Source organism: Solanum stenotomum, chromosome 9, assembly GCF_019186545.1.
Source record: "Solanum stenotomum isolate F172 chromosome 9, ASM1918654v1, whole genome shotgun sequence".
Taxonomy (NCBI): Eukaryota; Viridiplantae; Streptophyta; class Magnoliopsida; order Solanales; family Solanaceae; genus Solanum; species Solanum stenotomum.
Window position 1 is genome coordinate 53,910,756 of NC_064290.1, and position 7,700 is coordinate 53,918,455.

The window sequence follows — 7,700 nt, forward strand, 5'->3', positions numbered from 1 at the left end:
ACAAATTATATTTTGCAGGTATTAGTAATTTTACAATCAAATGTTACATTTTTAAGGAAAAACACAAAATCTGCAACTTATTTATCAACCAAAACAAAAAAAAAATTAAGTCCTGTAAGCATGTTTTTATCTATAATAACTTATGGGCTGAAATTTCTTAGCATATGCAGACACCAAACAATAAGCAACTTGGAGCAGAAAAAAAAAAAAGAACTGATGGCTTTCTAGTCATAAAACTAAGAATTCTTTTAAGTTCAAAACATCTGAAACATAAAGGGAGCACAAACTCATCTTTGTACAGATCTCAAACAAGACACAAACTCATTTTTAACACTTCCTTTATTGCAACTAAACTAAACAAGAATCAGTCTCGACATACAAATTTTAGAGCAACATAACTCTCTAATCACAGTAACAAAATAGAGAAAAAAGAAAAGAATGTCACCTGTTATAGGGCAGTGAACGGGGTTGCTGTGATCAAATGTCTATATTCGAACAATGGCGAAACTCGAACAAGCTTGAAACTTGAGTTTCCGTCGAGATCGAAAGAAGGATGCAAAGACAATATTTTAGAGAAGAAAATAGTAGTTAAACGGTACTATGGCGCAATGGAAAAGCTTCTTAAAAAAATGAGTGCCAAGGCTTCTAGGGAGGCTGAAAAATCTCTCCTTTTACTAAAGATATAAGGATGTATTTATAGGAAAAATTAGGGTTCTTCATTTTGTTGAGCGGGAATAGATTTTGAACGTTCAAATTAGTCAAAAAGTCTTCAAATCCGACCGTTTGAAGCTTGAAACAGACATCACGTGATACCTTGGAGAAACGGAACTTTAGCCAAAAATGGAGGAGAAAAGACAGACATCGAGTAAAGAGAAAATACCTCAATGATTTCGGGTCTTGAGCCAATTTACTGATGAATGAACGTTGGGTTGGGCCTATATTGGACTATTTTTTAGACAGATTTTGATTTGAAATGTGGGCTGAAATATTTGAATGTATTTGGGCTTAGTTGATCTAAATTATTGGCCTTTTCTTTTCTTTCTTTCAATTATTTTGAGCTTCTAACTTAATAACTAAAACCATATATATGATATGATAGGATGACAAATACTAATTTACAAAATAAAATTATAAAAATATAGATGCAAAAATATGAACTTATAATTACTTTAATAAGTGTGAAACTTGAAATAAAGCGATGACAAGCCGATTATTTAATAAAAGAGGTGTGAAAAGTGATAATAATAATAATTTCAATAATAGAATATATAGTTTTGTTAGATAAGTAGTTATAGTAGTAAAAATAGTTGTCAAAAGATTATTTTATACATTATTAATTTAGAAGCTCAAAAACAATGAATTAGAAGAAAAGAGGGTAAAAATTGGGTGTCAACACCACCGATGGGTTAAGGCTATAATTGATATGATATGATATGATAATTTGTTTCGAAAAATTATGTGCACCCTCACGTATCAATGTAGGTCCACCTCTGTTTACTGGACAAATACTGCTTCAAGTAAAGTTTAATTCCACGATTTGCTATCCATATGTTTTTACTATCTAAAACAAGTTCTCTTAATCAATAGAAATTAAGCTAGAAAAAAAAAAGAGTGAAGATGGAAGAAGCAAGGTCGAGAAATTTGAAAGCTCCTTATAACGTTCAAGAACTGGCAAAGCAACAAGTAGGAACCATTCCGCTGCGATATAGTCATGATGATATAGAAAAGATATCAGATTCTTCTATGTTATTGCCTGAAATTCCAGTGATTGACATGCTGGCAATTGGAGATGATAATTCTGAGCTTCAGAAGCTTCATTTTGCTTGCAAAGAATGGGGATTTTTCCAGGTATTAGGTTTTAAGTTCATCATGTAGAGAATTAACGGTCTATTCTATACAAATCCATGATCTACGTGTTCATGATCTGTTGCAGGTGGTGAATCNATTCCTCTGTAGATTGATATAATGAAAAAGAAAATTTTATTTTATTACTAGTAATTGTTAGGAACAATGTCAGAGAGAGTTTCTTGGTAAGACAGAATGCAGTAAAAAGCTTTAATTTTATGAACTATTTGTTGTGATTGTCCAAATAAATTATGTACAAGTTTCTTTAAGTTAAATGATGATTCTATCCACATTTGAAAAGTTCCTCAGCACGCTAAAATTTCTAAAGTCGGTTCGGTAAAAAATGTTCCTTTGTGTAAATTGATTTCTTGTTACATGATTTTTCATCCGATAAAACATGTTCCTGTGTCTAAATTGATTTCTTGTTACATGATTTTTCATCTTTCCTTTTTTGGGACAGGGTGACCCTCTGATGGTGAAAGTCAACAAGTTATACACATCTTCAACATTTATGGGGGTGCGGAATGGAGACATTAAATGCACATCTTCAACGCATAAACCTATTAGATTAGATCTATTCAACTAATTACAGACATGTAGGTTGTGATTTTGAAGAAAGCAAATTTAAAGGGTTCCAACTAATTTTGTGGTAGCTGAACAATACAAATGTGAAATGTTTATAAAAATATAGCGAAAGGTACATCAAAATTACAGTTTTCGCTTACTTATCAAAACGTAGATACTTGATGTTTTGAGCTGGAATGTATTCCAGTCTTCCTCCCCCAATTTACGTTTCTTCTTTTTGTGTTTTTTTCTGTAGTGGAAGTAGAACATCTTTGGGATCTTCATCTTTCCTTCCTTGCTTCTTCGAACATGCCCTCCAGAGAGTTGAATCAAATAGGACTCCAACTGTCCATAACAGTCGAACTTTTCGATTGTCAGGTATTTTCCTCTAAGAGTTGGCTTCCTGTAGCGCCAACTTTGGTAGTATAGCGAACTTTTATTTCCACCTAGGGCCTACAAATATTAAAAGTATAATTAGAGATGAACATAATAATTTCATAAAATAATTCCCCCTCTTTATTACCTCTTACCTCTGGAATTTGTGTAGGGCCTTAGTCGGGGTCTCTCTTAATATGTTATTGTTACGTCATCTACAAACAAAACAGTGCTCATTTCAGATCTTTATACTTGATGGTAATTGAGAACTGTGAAAATAGAAAATAGGTGTAGCTTTCATTTTTTTTATTTTTAGAATCCAAAATTATTTCTTCTTTTTAATGAAAAAGTTTTATTTTTTTCTATCGTCTTAAATTAATATATATATATATATCAAAATACTTTTTAATCTTGTGTCCTTAAACATGTCACGTGGAAGTTAAATTTAAAAATTAATAAAAAGGAAATAAACATTCTTTAATGTTTCGAAACAAACTAAAAGAAAGACAAAATATAATTTATTTTTTATTAAAAAATTCTTATAATAATTCTATTATAATAAACCGTGGTCATTCCATACAATGATGTTTTTCTAACTTGACAATGGAAATTTGGATATTTTTTCTTCTCAATACTCAATCTCACTAAATTTTAGTTGACAATTTTCAAATCAAAGACGCCGTGATTATTGTTAATTTTCTGCCATTAAAAATTCTTCTTTAAGTTGAAATTTAAATGGAAGATTGAAGAGGGGAACATGGGGAATAATACTTAATAAAATGCTAAGAAGCTTGAAGAATGGAATACAATGTAATACAAAGAGAATTCATCTTCCTTTATCCTTATAGGAAACTTGTCCGCGCTTCGCGTGGTATAATTATAATTTAAAATGATTTTTTAATAAATTAAGTAAAAATAAAAGGCAATTTTTATTCTAATTAGAGCCGAGACTTGTGTTTTATCTTAAAAAAATATTTTATGGAAAAAAATAAAGTATTCACATTAGGTTGACATCGAAAAAACAATAATTTTTTTCTAAGAAAATTGACATGATAATCCTATAACATTTTTAAAAATCAAAAATCGAATTACCAAATTAAAATTTTAATACAATATCATGTTCATTCCCAATTAATTACCATGATTAGAAGGACCTATCAAAATCCTAAAACTATTGGGATTCCTTTTTTTTTTAATGATATATAGGAAGAAAACCATATAAAAATATTAAACCTTTCCTAAAAATAATTAGAATCGACCCTTTTCCTAATAGAACTAGAATTTATTTTCCAATATTTTCTTTTTCTTTCTTATAAATAGGAATAGAAAGCTCATAGTCTTATCAATTATTATCATATTCTTCTTCTCCTCTCATATTATTATTAACATATATAATGGCACCAACCCTTAAACGAAAGAAAAACTATCAAGATTCCAAAACATATTACCCAACGAAATTATTGAGATTATTTTCTCAAATTTACCAGTCAAATCTCTATTACGATTCAAATGTGTTTTTGAGCAATGATATTATTTGTTTTCAAGCCCAAATTTCAAACTCTCAAGTAATATTATTCATCAATATGGAGTAGGAACAATTATAGTGATGTCTAATAATAGTCAAGTTTCAATGTGAAGACAATGATGAAGCTTTACCTTGATAAACCAACAACTCATGATTGTGGAAGAGCTAGATTGTACTTCTNNCCCAACGAAATTATTGAGATTATTTTCTCAAATTTACCAGTCAAATCTCTATTACAATTCAAGTGTGTTTTTGAGCAATGATATTATTTGTTTTCAAGCCCAAATTTCAAACTCTCAAGTAATATTATTCATCAATATGGAGTAGGAACAATTATAGTGATGTCTAATAATAGTCAAGTTTCAATGTGAAGACAATGATGAAGCTTTACCTTGATAAACCAACAACTCATGATTGTGGAAGAGCTAGATTGTACTTCTTTGATGAAAAGGAGGGAGTTTTCTAAACGTGATACGTATAATTTTATGATATTGGATTCTTGTCATGATCTTATACTGATTAATGTAGACGAGCATATTTACTTGTGATATCCCGCCATTAGATGTTGCACCAAAGTACTTGAGCTTTACTATTTTGCATGGGAAGATCAATTCATTACACTAGGAGGACTTTGTTTCGACTCCTCCAAGAATGATTACAAGGCCCTCATGTTTACGTACAATCACTTAGGTGATGTTGAATTCGTTACAATTGCTAGCCTTAAAGATAAAGAATGGAGGCTACTCAAATTCTCTTATGATATCCGCTCCATTCGTGATGGAATTACATTGCATGGACGACTTCACTATAGGATAAGGAACAAAAAATATAATGTTAACAATGATAACTATGACAATGATGATAACGATGATGATAACCATGAAGATAATATTGTAATATATTTTGATCCCATATCTAGCACCATTGCCTATGTTTAAAGCTCAATTTCGCCAACTCAATATCGCTAGAGTGACAAGTGGCACAAAAAATTTGCACGGCGGACAAAACAGCTCCTCCCTTTCGGTTGTCAATTTTTTTATTAATAATATTGATCGACGTATTTTTTATTTCCTCATGTAACTTTTTTTATATTTTGATTCTCTTTAATTAAAATACTGGCTTCACCGTTATATATACTATTGCAATGTTTTTAAGTCCATCTTCTACTTCCAATAGTACTATCATTCTCTTCAAAATAACTATTCACATTTTTATTTTTTTTGAGTGTGGTAAAAACAAACTTGTCGGGAAATTCAAGAACAAAATTTTCTTTTGTTACTTGATATTTACTATTTATATTACAATTTCAATAAATTTGAATATACACATTGCAGAACTTAATTCTAAAATAATACTTCTAATATAATTTTTTTTTTCATTTTTAAAAGCTCGAACTAGAAAGTAATTATGCACTCAACAAAGATATTGGTACATGCAAGCAAATCCCCAATTAGTTCCCCTCCATTCACATTGCCCAGAGGGATATCCTTCTTTATTGCAATTTGTCTCACAATGAGATGATACATAGCATTGCCCTCTAAAAGTGCCACTAAATACCTCACAAATTTCATTTCCCACAGCCTCAATATCTGGAAAATAAATTGTTATAAATTTTTAGATAGTTTGAATTTTAGATGAGATAATCAGACAATTCAAAATCAAATAATAGAGTATAAGAAGAAATTATGAGTTTTGATATTTGGTTGATACTCATTCTCAAAAATAATGTTTTGATTCATATATTAACAATGTATTCAGTATAGTTTTGTAAGTGGAATTCGGAGAAGAATATATAGTATGTATGTATCTAAATCTTATCCTATACATTAGTACGATAGAGAAATTGGTTTCGATAGATCTTTGATTCATATATTAAGAAGTTGAAGAAAAAAAAGCCAAGGCCCACCCACATGAAGGGAGATATGTTGTGTGATTAATAAATATGTATCGTGCATAACAACTTAAACTTTTAAATGATATGATCACATAAATATCGAGAGAAAAAAACTCACCATGGGAGGTAATGAGGAGTATGTTAAAAAGTAATACCAGAAAATTAGAAAAGCAAATGTGAGATTTAGCCATATTCAAATTTCTCTTTCTCTAAAATAGCAAAGAGTTATATAAGAATTTTGGGTATTTATCTAACTCAAAGTTACATTTATAATTAAATAATTCAAGAAGCAATGCTCTTGGTATCCTCAAAATCACCAAGAAAAACATAGCAAATTAACAAATTGTTTTATATGATGTTTTCATCATTGTTATATTTGTAGTTTTGTGTGTCATAGTAATAGATTATTGATTCCTCTAATCTAATTTATAATCAGATTTTTCTATAACACTCATAATTTATAACAATATTCTACTGTAATAGTAATTTTATTTGAACTTGATTTTTCATGTTATACTATATTATATATTCTCTGTAATGTATATCATTTCATTATAGCGATAAAATAAATATTCAAACAAAAGATACAAATGTAAAGAGGTTTGAGTGAGCTACCTACATCATTTGAAGGTTAAATATTCTATTTGTCATATTTTAAGTGACTCATTTTATTTTTTAGGTTACAAAGTTTAAATCAAACCATGGCCATGTAGTATATACATTACGTACATGGTCACAATTCAGTTATGTCTTTGAAAAATAGGCAATTTTATAAGTGAAACGACATGATAATATCTAGGAGTCTCACCTATATAATTTGACACTCCATAANTCATAATTTATAACAATATTTTACTGTAATAGTAATTTTAATTAATTTTATTTGAAATTGATTTTTCATGTTATATTATATTATATATTCTTTGTAATGTATAGCATTTCATTATAGCAATAACATAAATATTCAAACAAAAGATACAAATGAAGAGGTTTGAGTGAGCTACCTACATCGTTTGAAGGTTAAATATTCTATTTGTCATATTTTAAGTGACTCATTTATTTTTTAGGTTACAAAGTTTAAATCAAACCATGGCCATGTAGTATATACATTACGTACATGGTCACAATTCAGTTATGTCTTTGAAAAATAGGCAATTTTATAAGTGAAACGACATGATAATATCTAGGAGTTTCACCTAAATAATTTGACACTCCATAATTGTGGGTATTGTTTAATAACACGAACTCAATTTTAATTGGTTATCTAAACTTTTATCTTATTGTGAGGATTCGATTTCTCTTGTAATATCCTCCCTCATTTTCCTTTTCCTTATCTCCATTTGAAAAAATAAATAAAAAATGAAAGGTGACCATTTGTAATTTTTTGAAACAAGGCACAAGTACCCCTTAGACTATGACTGAAATCTCAGAGTGTGCGACGTAAGTCAAAAAGTATATAAAATCACAAAAAATGAGTTTGGGGGGGGGGGGGGGGGG